This window comes from Moschus berezovskii, chromosome 21 (assembly GCF_049115385.1).
Source record: "Moschus berezovskii isolate FMDL1 chromosome 21, NW_MosBer_1.0, whole genome shotgun sequence".
In the NCBI taxonomy this organism is placed as follows: Eukaryota; Metazoa; Chordata; class Mammalia; order Artiodactyla; family Moschidae; genus Moschus; species Moschus berezovskii.
This window is the reverse complement of record NC_142480.1, coordinates 23,764,873-23,776,688: the sequence shown is the minus strand read 5'-3', so window position 1 is coordinate 23,776,688 and position 11,816 is coordinate 23,764,873.

The following is an 11,816-nucleotide window of genomic DNA, read 5'->3' as shown; positions in this document are numbered from 1 at the left end:
TCTAGTCATCTGTGTATCACTTGTCTAAGTACTCTCATTTAAGATGCCATATCCCTTCTTGTAGCAATAAAGGGGTAAAGCAACATTAATATTAAATAATTAGAAAAACAAAAGGGGAATGATTAAACATATTTACATAATTGAAATAACACTGTGTCGCAGTGGGAAATCGGGACAATGTTGTCTCCTTTCAAAGTAATTCATAATTCAGATTTTTAATTATGGCATATTCATTCATTTAAAGATGATTCTGGATGAGAGGGCCACTAATGAAATACAATCATTAGCATCTAAACAAAGTAATTTACAAAGTCTCCTTTAGGGGAAAAGATTTCTAGAACATCATCAATCACACAAGATATGCAAAAACAAGCAATTAAACCACACACAAGAACTACAACAGCCTTATATATCAGTAATGTACACATGAAAACATAACTGATTACAATGATTAGACTAGGGTAGTGTGGTTAATTTGTATTTTATGTAGTGATTCCATGGAAGAATGCACCCGGACAGACACATTACACATAAGAGGAACTTCATTTCATTAGTACTCACTTAAAACACATGACCCAAAGCCCAAAAAAACAATGAATTTTGAGTCATTGCCTGGCCATCCATGTAGGGTCAAACTACTGCATACCTTAATAAAATATCTCCCTTTCTCCTGCATCTCTTTTTGCCTGCTATTTGCTTTTATAAACTGACAAAATGTGGGCTTAGGAAAGTACTTTGTGAGAGGCAGGTGCTGCCTGGGTTTCTCATTATTTGTTCAAATCCTGATTTAGGCTTCCAGGGACAAAATGCTCCCAGCCCTCACAAAGTCGGTGATTTACTGGCTCTTCCTCCATACACACAATTACAGATTATTAAGCATGCAGCAGGACTAAATGGATATAATAATTCTCTAATTTTTAATGCCTGTATATGGTATGTTGGTAAGTGGACCATAAAGGCTGGTTTCAAACCCTGCTCCTACAGGCCATGTTATAATCTTGTTGAAAACCCGTACGACTTAAGTTCTGCTGGTGGATTTTTCTTTGTGAAGGTGGAAAGAAGGCATGGATGTAAAAGGAGTAGGAATTAGGAGAGTGGTGGTGTGTCAAGGAGGGGGGAATCCACGGAGGAGGCTGGCGCCCCTGCTGTATGCTGAGCCGCCTTCGATAACCACCAGCTTCAGAAGCCAAAATATGCTCTATTGGGTACTCAAAGGATAAAAATACTGGTTAATTTTCAACAGTGCTCCTTCATTTGACTTTACAATTTACAACAGCGAACATTAATGCAGGAATGGCTTGGTTGAGGAGGAGTTTAAAATTAGAGCCCCTCTTCTCATTAGCCCCGACTGCCTGACCCAGGGTGACTGAGAAGCAATTTGTCGCCAGATTCTCATTTTGCTTCTGTTATGGCTCCTTGTAAATGAAGCGCGGCAATTTATTGTAGCACCTCTAGGAGTCAAGAACATAATGTGTAAAACACATACAAAAAAAATCTTTCTCCACGTTCATTAACACCCAGCACATAGAGGCTGTTCACTTTTCTCTCTAATGAAGGAGGGAGATCTTAAATCTAAAGCTTTCCATCATGTGAAGAAGTCCTCTTCAGGCCATTAGATGGAGGCTGAGTTGGATTGAAGAAAGGTCATTGACAAAAACAGAGAGTGGCAATACAAGGAAAAATAGAAAATGGATAAAAGAAGGGACTTTAGAAGCCTCAAAGAATGGAAAATACATTTTTGGCATCAATGCTCAACCCCCTCATCTCTGTATTTTTTGTTGTTAGTGAAGAAAAGAATATCTGGCTTTTTATTTAACTAGAAATTGCTCTAGTGCTTGGCCACTTCTTATTTCTTCACCCTTGATCTGACCTTGCAAGAGGCATTTACTTAGGCTCATTTGAAGAGCATATTGTCTATGATCTTTAAAACTTGTTTGCTTACGTCCTCACCCCTCCCCTGCAGCCTCTCAAGAAATTGTTCACAGTTTTAATACATTCTGATTGTAACAGGCTGCTTCTGCCCTGGAGCTAGCTTCAGGCTTTTATCTTATTTCCATGGTTAGTTCTGATTAACGGTTTTGTTGTGTGGGGTCTCACAGATGGCACCTCCCGATGAACCTGATAGCAAATTACTATATGGAATAATTTTCTAGAGGGTCCAGGATTGCCTGTTTGGATTAAATACTTATTGTTGCTGGACAGTACACATGTATGCTTTTATTGGTTTTATGATACAATAATAGGCACTCAGTGTTGTTTAGTTGCTAAATCATGTCAGACTCTTTGGGACCCCGTGGATTCTAGCCTGCCAGGCTCCTCTGTCCATGGATTTTTCCAGGCAAGAATAATGGAATGGGTTGCCATTTCCTACTCCATGGGATCTTCCTGATCCAGGGATCAAACCTGAGTCTCTTGAGTCTCCTGCATTGGCAGACAGATTCTTTAACACTGCCACCTTAGGATACCAAGTCAACTAAAGTAGAAATAGGACATTCTATATGATAAAATAGAATGCAAATATTATAATCCTCCCTTCCCCCGTTGAGGAAACTGAGTCTCAAAGAGGTTAAATATGTGTTCAAACTTAAAGAGTTAGAAAGGGGCAGAGCTGTGATGCCAAACCAGGGCTGCCAGCACTCCCCCAGCCACACGTCTGTTATCTAGGGTACCTTTTGTTCAAAACTCCACTAACAACTTTCTCTTCTTGTTTCAATTAAACTTAGCAATCATCTATTTTTTGATGCGACAGTTAAACCTTTCTCTTTAAATACTGAAGTTTATAAATCTAAAACACATACATTTCTATTTTAAGGAATGTATCAAATTTATTTTATATAGTAAAGCATTACTTTCTCTTTTCTGTCTAACCCAAATAATCAGCATCCATTTCTATGTTGCTTTATTCTCCTATCATTTTTCTTTCTTAGTCCCACTCTTAGTGTATCTGAAATTTAGATTGGTATTGCTCTAACCAGTTGAGCTTTGGCTTCTAATATTTTATGGACCTCCTCCTCAAAGAGCATGTGTGCTGACTGAGCATGGTTAATATTTGAAGGTCAGAAGTTGGCATACACATAAAAGACAAATTAAAATGTAAGAACAATTGTCTTATGCAGTTTGGGCTTCTAGAATAAAAATACTATTAACTAGGAAGCTTATCAACAGTATAAATTTATTTCTTACACTTCTGGATGTTGGAAGTCTGAGATCAGGGTGCCAACATTGGTCAGGTTCTGGGGAGGGCCATTTTCCTGGTTGTAGATGGCTACCTTCTCACTGTGTCCTCACAGCAAAGAAAGACAGCTAGCTAATTCTATTGCTACTTCTTATAAGGGCACTAATCCCATTTATGAGGGCTCCACCCTTATGACTTAATTATCTCCCAAAAGTCCTATCTCCAAATACCTTCATATTGGAAATAGTGTTTCAACATATGAATTTTGGGCAGACATAAACATTCAGTCTGTAACAATTTAAATAAAAATATTTTTGTGCAAGTCTCAATTTCTCTCTGCTTTGAAGTCCCAGGTTAGCACCTACAGTGCTAACAGAACAGACTGGTGTTGCTGACTGCTCTCTGAAACTCTTTCCTGAATGGTATCTCAAATTACCTCACCTGGCTAGCTGCTGCCACCCTCAAATTGCAAGAGACATAAACCCAATCAACGTAACAGGGAAAGAATATTAGCTGCTCAATGGTGCAGCTGAATCCCAGTGTCACCTTGTAATTGTGATTGCATGTATCTAGTTCAGCTAGACAGTAACTCCACTTGAAAGGGATGTGTCAGTCCTAGTGTAGGGAGCAGCCTGGTGCTGTCACGCTGTAGGCACAATGTTGTTACTGAAGGAAAGATGATTCTTTTAAGAGAAACCTGGAGCATCTGCACCCTGCAGTCTTCAGACACATGTGAGTAAATATGACATTGGTCAGAAACTGGTGGTCATGTAGCTTCTAATTATCTATTCATTTGGCTTAGAGCCATTCAATTCCTTTGAATTAACTGTCATATTCTCCCTATTACTCTTTTCTTAAAATGAAATATTCCTGAGGGACTGGAGATATGCTTTCTGACATAATGCCTTGTGTATAGTAAGCACAAAATTAAAGTTGTGGATTAGTAATCTAAATATTGATTCCTTGACTGATTCAAAAATGCGTATATTTGTACCTACTGTATGCAGCCAGTGTAGGCCTGGTGTTAAGCTAGGTGGTGGGGGTATAAAGATGAAAAATTCATGTTCTTAAGAAGCTTATGAATAATAGGGGATTAGAGAATGGACATATAAACAGATGTAAAAGGGAATTTCCTCACTGACAATATTCTTAACTGAGGAGCTGAGAGCTTTGTCCACACACCTAGTTGTTACAAGATTGTATAGTTGATATATTCAGATGAATGACTGGATTTACTTCTTTCTTTCACAGGGCTGCTAGAAGGTAAAAAGTAGATCCCAAATATACCCCTAAGATTTAGATTATTAAATGAATCATGTTCTGAGGTGGAAACCAGTAAATTCAGTATCTCCAGAGTAGCACCATTCAGAGTAGTTAAATCCTAATCCTACTTCTTTATGATGTCATTTAGATGTTTGAGGATTGTTCTCACATCCCCATAAAGTCTACTCTATTCAAGTTCTTTCTGCTTTAAATCATATCTCCTGTTTCTGTAAAAAAAAGTATGGGAACATGAAAAGGCAAATTTATAGTGAAGCTAAATTTCAGTGTACCTCACTCTCATGGAGCCCCAGAAGTGTGTTCATATGGACATATATCTTTGCAAAACTTGCTGAAAGAAGGTATTTTACTAGCATAGTCTGTTTCTTTCCACTTCAGCTTCCCGCCCATCACACTTCCCCTCTAGTAGAGTGGCATCATAGTGGTATTGAACAGTTCTCAGAAGTTGATTTGGGATGCAGATTATTTGGATTCAGAGGGATTTGTTTATGTTGTTTGCGATCACTTCTGTGTGTAGTTAATTTAGCTGCCATAGTCCTGTGTTGAAATTTGAAATGAAATATATAGAATTTCAAAGGACCCTAACAGCTAAAACAATTGTGAAGAAGAATAACAAAGTTGGACAACTCATAATTTCCTGATTTAAAAACTTACTACAAAGCTACAGTAACCCAAACAGTGTGGTACTGGCATAAGATACACATGTAGACCAATGGAAAGGAATTGAGTGCCTAGAAATAAACCCTCATGTACATGATCAGTTGATTTTCAGCAAGGGCACTGAAGCCACTTAAGGGGGAAAGGACAGTTTCTTCAATAAGTGGTTCTGGGAAAACTGGGTGTCCACATAACAAAGAATTGCTAAAGTACTCAGTAGCCAAAAAGTAAGAGAAAGAGTATTATAGATGTATGTCAAGCAGTTAATACAAATGTTACTATGGATTTGGTGATAGTTTAATAACTTTTCTAAATTTGATATGATTTCATATTCTAAATTAATACTGACTTGTATGTGTAATTTTATTTTTTTCTGAAAGAGTTTTCCCCACAGTTGTATAAGCTTCAGGTTGTATAAAACCTGGATTGGCTTCTGGAAGACAGGTTAGGGGACGGGAGGTCTCCACTAGCCCAAATACCATATCAAATGACAAATGGAGTAAAGCTGCATTCCAGCTACCCTCATCCCTTGGCTGGGTGCCCTCAGACAAGGTACATATTGAAAATTCTGCACAGCAGCCCTATCGCTGCTATATATTTCCAGTGACGTTCAACCTTCTCAATATAAAATGAGTATCTTTTCTTTCTAGATGTTATTTAGTTTTAGTACATTTTTTTTACAAGTGCTAATAACTGTAGTTTGGGCACTAACATGATTTAGCACTCTGTATTTTCATTAATTTAGAAAATATATTTTGGGCACATATTCCATTTGAAGCCCTGTGATAACCAAAAAGATGAGTGAGGACAGATTCTGCCCTCAAGTCATAATCTAGTAGGGTAGCAAAGACATATCCACATGTCAGTACAATATAGTATAAACAGTGAACGTTTCAGAGAGGCTGTGAGAAAGCATTACAGGGAGAGTGATTATATAATGTGTTGTTCAAATGGGGATGCTTTTGAGAGTGAAAGAGGCTTCTGCTAACATTTAAACTGAAGCAAAGTTCAAACCAAGTACTGCCAAAGTTGGACACTCCTGGGCAAACCAAATCTTATGATCGTCATCATTAGGGGAGAGGAAAATCACAGTGGAAAAGGACATCTGGGATAGTTAATTTTGTGTCAGCTTGACTGGATTGGGGAATGCCTACATATCTGGTTAAACACTGTTTCTGCATTTGTCTGTGGAGGTATTTCTGGGTGAGAGTAGTATTTGAATTTGTGGACTCAGTGCAGTATCATTCCCTCTTGCCCTTCAGCTTAGATATATATCATCAGCATCGCTATTTCTTAGGACTTTAGGCTTGGACTAAATTACATCACTGCCTTTCCTGAGTCTCCAGCTTGCAGAAGGCAGATCGTGACGCTTCTCAGACTGTGATTATGTGAGCCACTTCATAATAAATCTCCTTTTATATTCTATTCAGTCTATTTCTTGGGAGAACCCTGAATAATACAGCATCCACATTAGAGGTGGAAACTGAGGCTCAGGGAACTAGTAACTGAGAAAGTCACATGAATAAAGTAACAGATCATCAGATTCTGATCCTTTGTGTTGAGGATGACTAACTAGACCATGGTGCTCCTGTCCCCCCAGAGAAATGTTCATTGTACGTTATGACAGTGAAAAAACTCAGAAGGTTGCTAATAAGATTACACATCTCTGAGTGGTCCCTTATTCTACAACCATGTGTCAAACAGTATCTTTCAGCACTGATTGAAAGCATTTTCCTAGGAGATAAAGTTTTAGGTCAAATACTTTTTAAAAATTGTAGCATTATACTCTGTCTTTCCTACCTTTATCAGGATATCTGCGACCTGATTAGTTTCTTAAAGGATAATTATTTTCCTGCGTTCAACCCACATGCCTGCAGGGACAGAGGTGTGAGCAACCAGTGAAAGCCCAGAGTTCAGAAATGGTCAACTATCACATAATCCATGGACTATATTAGATACTAAAATTCTGACAGCTTGCTCTTGTGACAAAGATGTTAACAAGGAAAGAAAATGGCACTAATTTAATCTATTCTTACAGTTCATTCTAAAATGAGACTAGCATGACACCAAGTTATAATAATAAATAGTATAGTAATTTCACAATTCTTCCTACATGCTGTTCATAGTCCTTTCACATGCAAATTCGCCATCCATTGCTTCATGACAGTGATTTTAAGTGCATTAAAGAGTTCTGAAATTTCTTATACTTGATCTCCTAATTATGTTTCAGGAACATACACAGAATAGTACTGTATCCTGGCATTTGTCTGGTTTATAGCATTTCTCCATGCAGCGAGCTCCCCTCTTTTCCTGACATTGCATCTGGGTTTTGGAACATAGATTTCACCAGCAGGATTCAATTATTGCTTCTGTACTGAATTGTTACAGGATTAGCACAGCAGTGATAATTGAATAATCAGATTTGATTATTATTCCTGTAATAATTAGTACAGGAGTAATAAAGGAATATTCACTATGAGTAGTGAAAGAGAGAAGTAAAATTTGCCCCAGATTAAGTCATTGTGAAATACCAAGTATATCTTTATTTTGTAATAGAAATTTATAGGAAGTTTATAGAACGTTTTAAAAAAACTTTTATAGAAAGTTAAAAAGAAAACAAGGAGAACTTTAGCAGATTATGTTTAAAGAGTTGTTAGGTTTTGAGGACTTGTTTGAAAAGATAGTAAAGCTATGTAGGATCAGAACTTTCGGATAGCCTACTTCCCTTCATTGCTTCTGGGGCAGTGTCCTGGGCTGGCACGCTGGATGCATAGCACAGCATTGGTGTTGTGTGAAAGAAAGTAGAAATGTTATCATTCTTTAAAGCCCTTGCAGCCCAGGTCAATGGGTATCTTCTCATATGTATTAGTGAGTACACGTGGCTAACACACAGGATGCTTAGGTCTACCATGTTGGATGAATATGGGGACTGGGGGGCCTTGAAGAGAAAAAGTCTGGAGAAAGCAACTTCTCGGACTTTCCTAGCTTGCTGCTGCTGCTGCTGCTAAGTCGCTTCAGTCGTGTCCGACTCTGTGCAACCCCATAGTTGGAAGCCCACCAGGCTCCTCTGTCCCTGGGATTCTCCAAGCAAGAATACTGGAGTGGGTTGCCATTTCCTTCTCCAATGCATGCATGCATGCTAAGTCACTTCAGTCATGTCCAACTCTGTGCAACCATATGGACAACAGTCCACCAGACTTCTCCGTCCACAGGATTTTCTAGGCAAGAGTACTGGAGTGGGTTGCCATTTCCTTCTTCTTAGCTTATGACCCCTGAAAAGATGGTATCCAAAGGTAGCCCAAAGTAAGTGTATTGGAAAATCCTCCACCTTGATGAGACTATGAAGTGTTCAATCTTATTATATGTTTAAAAAATATATACCCGTCATGCTTGGTGGTTCAATGGTGAGAGGTTGTGGGGCACTGAGTTAAAGTGTCCACTTTCTGGGAAATGACTGTGCAGTGTTTTCCGGTGACTGAAGGAGAGCTCCAGGTGACAGCCCTTCTTGCCTGTTTCTTCAGCATCTTGCCACCAGGAGAGTGAAGGCAAGGTCTGACTCTGGTAGTAACTTCTTTGCATGCTTGTGTAATTAATTAAGGGCCGTAGGTGTATGACAGCCTCTGAATTCAGCTTAATAGTCTTAATTACGTAGGAAAACAATACGCTGTGTAAATTAATACACACCAGACATGACATAATTACCAGGGCAGGGTGGACAGTGTTTTGTTGAAGTGCTACTTTGAATGAGTCATTTCAATGCTGAAAATATATTTTTTGTATGTGAGAGCTAAGGTACTAAATTGTTCTTTCAGAAACCTGGTTCCAATTGCTTTAAAATGCCAGGTAGGTGGAAAATAATAAATTCTGTGTCTTCGGAGATAAGAACTGCATTTTGTATTGTACTGCTGGGCATGACAATCACTGTAATTTTGGAAGGTTGTTATTATTGTATGAACAAACTTTTTTGGTATTATTACTGTTTATTTTAATTCAGGGACATATTCTGTACTAGATGTTTAATGAAAATGGCCTTGTATTAAAATGTTTTACCTGCTGTTTGCTGAAAGACATTGTAAAATTAGAAATGAGAAAGACATCTTATGTCACCTAGCCCATCCCAGGCAGCGTAGAGAAAAAGATTATAAAGCAGCTTTGCTAGGGGAGCCAAGAATAGACCTTACTCTTTGCATTTCTCACTGAGTAAATTGTAGGCAGCAGGATGGGATCGTTTATGTCAATTCAGAAGGAAAACTGTATTCTTAAAAATGTTTAGAAATATGGGTACCAATTTATTGACAAATTTATTGACTGGGATCCCACATTTGAGAGTTTTAAGGTCAGAAAAAAATATTTTAATTTCTCAAACTGATTGTGCTGAATTAAACAATCATTTAGAGTTTCCCTGCTTGCTTATTCAATTATCTGTGCAAGTACTTCAGCAATGGAAACACAGTGAAGAATGTTTTTCTTTCACTCTAAAATGTAATAAAATGGTGGGTGGGTTTGAATATTATTACTTCTTTTTTCCCATCTTGAGTTTTCCAAAGGTTCATAAGAGTAAGAAAAAGCAAAAATGTACATAAAAGCAGAAAGAAGCAGATGAAACCAAGAGGTTTAGATAATTCACACCAAATGTGAGCCCTCAGTCTTCGAGTGTTGCAGTGACACTGCAGTGATAAAGTTGAATTACCCCTTTGCAAAGTTGTGAAGTGGTCCTGGTTGTCCCTTTTCTTGGTTTCTGACACATTTCTATCCTCCACTCTTTCCCTCCCTTGTTAGTGCCCACCACTCCCTTTTTCCTTCCCCAGGGACCCAAGAACCTCTCTCAAAATTGGGAAAACTACTGTCTGCATGGTCCCAGCAGGTGGCTGCCCCGTACCAGGTCCAGGGTGTGTTGGGGGAACCACCCCCAAAATAACGGAATTAGGGAGTGGCAGGAAAGGTGGCCACCTCACCCCCTCACTTGTCAGGAAACATGCAAGTTTGCAGTGACCTGGTGTTAAACCCCCTTCATAGGCAGCCTGCTTCTGTGAATTCTGATGGTTGGAACACAGCTAACGAGACTTAAGTTATGGTTTCTGACCCACTGATGAATCCAAGTAGTTTCTTTGCTTTTGTCCTGACCATAGATCATACCATGATCCCCTGGAGGAGGAAATGGCAACCCACTCCAGTATTCTTGCCTGATATATTCCATGGTCAAAGAAGCCTGATGGGTTGCAGTCCATGGGGTTGCAGAGTCAGACACGACTGAACATGCACACACACTCGCACACAGATCATGTCATGCTCGCCCAGCTTATAAATTTTTCCCCTTCATTCCAAGAGAATTCTTACATTTAGTTGACTGTGGAATTATTTTTAAGCAGAATCTCTTATCTCATTAGACTAGTGGTTTAAGGAACACAATTTGGGAAATTAATAAGCTATTTCCTGTTATTGAGCATATAGATTGTTGGCAGTTTTTAACTACTGTAAATAATTCTTATCTTTGAGCACATATTGAATTATTTCCTAGAATATATCCCTAACTTCTTAGGTAAGTGGCATGTTTAAAGTTATGGATACATATTTTTTAATTACTCTTCAGAAATGTTACACCAATTTCCGATTCCCACCTGAGTGTTTTCCTCAAACCCTAACCTTGGAAATTACCATATTAAGTATTTGTCAGTTTGATAAGTGAAAATTATATTTTACAATACATTTGATTTCTTTGATTACTCATGTAGTTAGACATTTATTATTTTCCTTGGTGAATTGCTTAGTTTTGTATCTTGCCCATCTTTCTATTCATGTGTTTGCTTTTCTTCATTATTTTGTGGAAGTTTTCATGTAATTTCATGTAAACAGTGCTTTGGAGAAAAATAGCAGAGTAAATGGCTAAAAGAGTGACAAAGGATAAAGGTCAAAGGTTGGAGGCACATTATTTTAGATAGGCTTGGAAAGATGGCTCAGAGAGGGTGACTCGTTTTTATTTGAAACATCATTGATTTGCTTTTGTACAGGACAGTGTCCATTTGCCACACCATATTCCTTCTCTGCCCTTACTATTTGAGCCCTTTCCAGGGACTGTACTGTATGCACACTATTAGAAACTTCCTCCAGCTTTCCACTGGGCTTAACAAATGGGGAACCCATCAGGAGATCAGAGGGAGGAAGGAAAGTGAAATTGGGATATTTATTTCCCTACCCCCATGCCCATGACTAGTCACTTTGGGCTAATGAAGATCATTGATCTCACAAAGCAGCTTCCTTACTTGACCTGCTCTTTCTTGGTTCCACTAACCACTCTATCCCTTCATCCCCCAAGTTCTAGAAATACTAACAGTTGCATCCCTTGTAGTTTACCTAACCCCCAAGCACATCTTTATAAATAGCCCCTTTGTATTACACTATCTATCCTAATCTGAGTGTGCCATCTATTTCCTTACAGGACCCTGTACTAGGAACTGTTAGTGTCCCACTCAGATGCCTTCTGCTAGGCCAGTGCGCTCATCTTTTGCTGTGAGTATTTGCTGCTAGTGGCTTATAACTGTGTACTTCTCCAATGTTGCCTTTGGGCTCTGGAGCCAAGTTGGCCAGAAATGCCTAGGAAGCTAAGCGCCCCCCATTCTGAGGGCAGCCTGCAGCCAATGATTGACTGGTGTGAGGGTCACAACACAAAAACCTAAGCCCTTAGCCTAGATGATTAGAAAAAAGA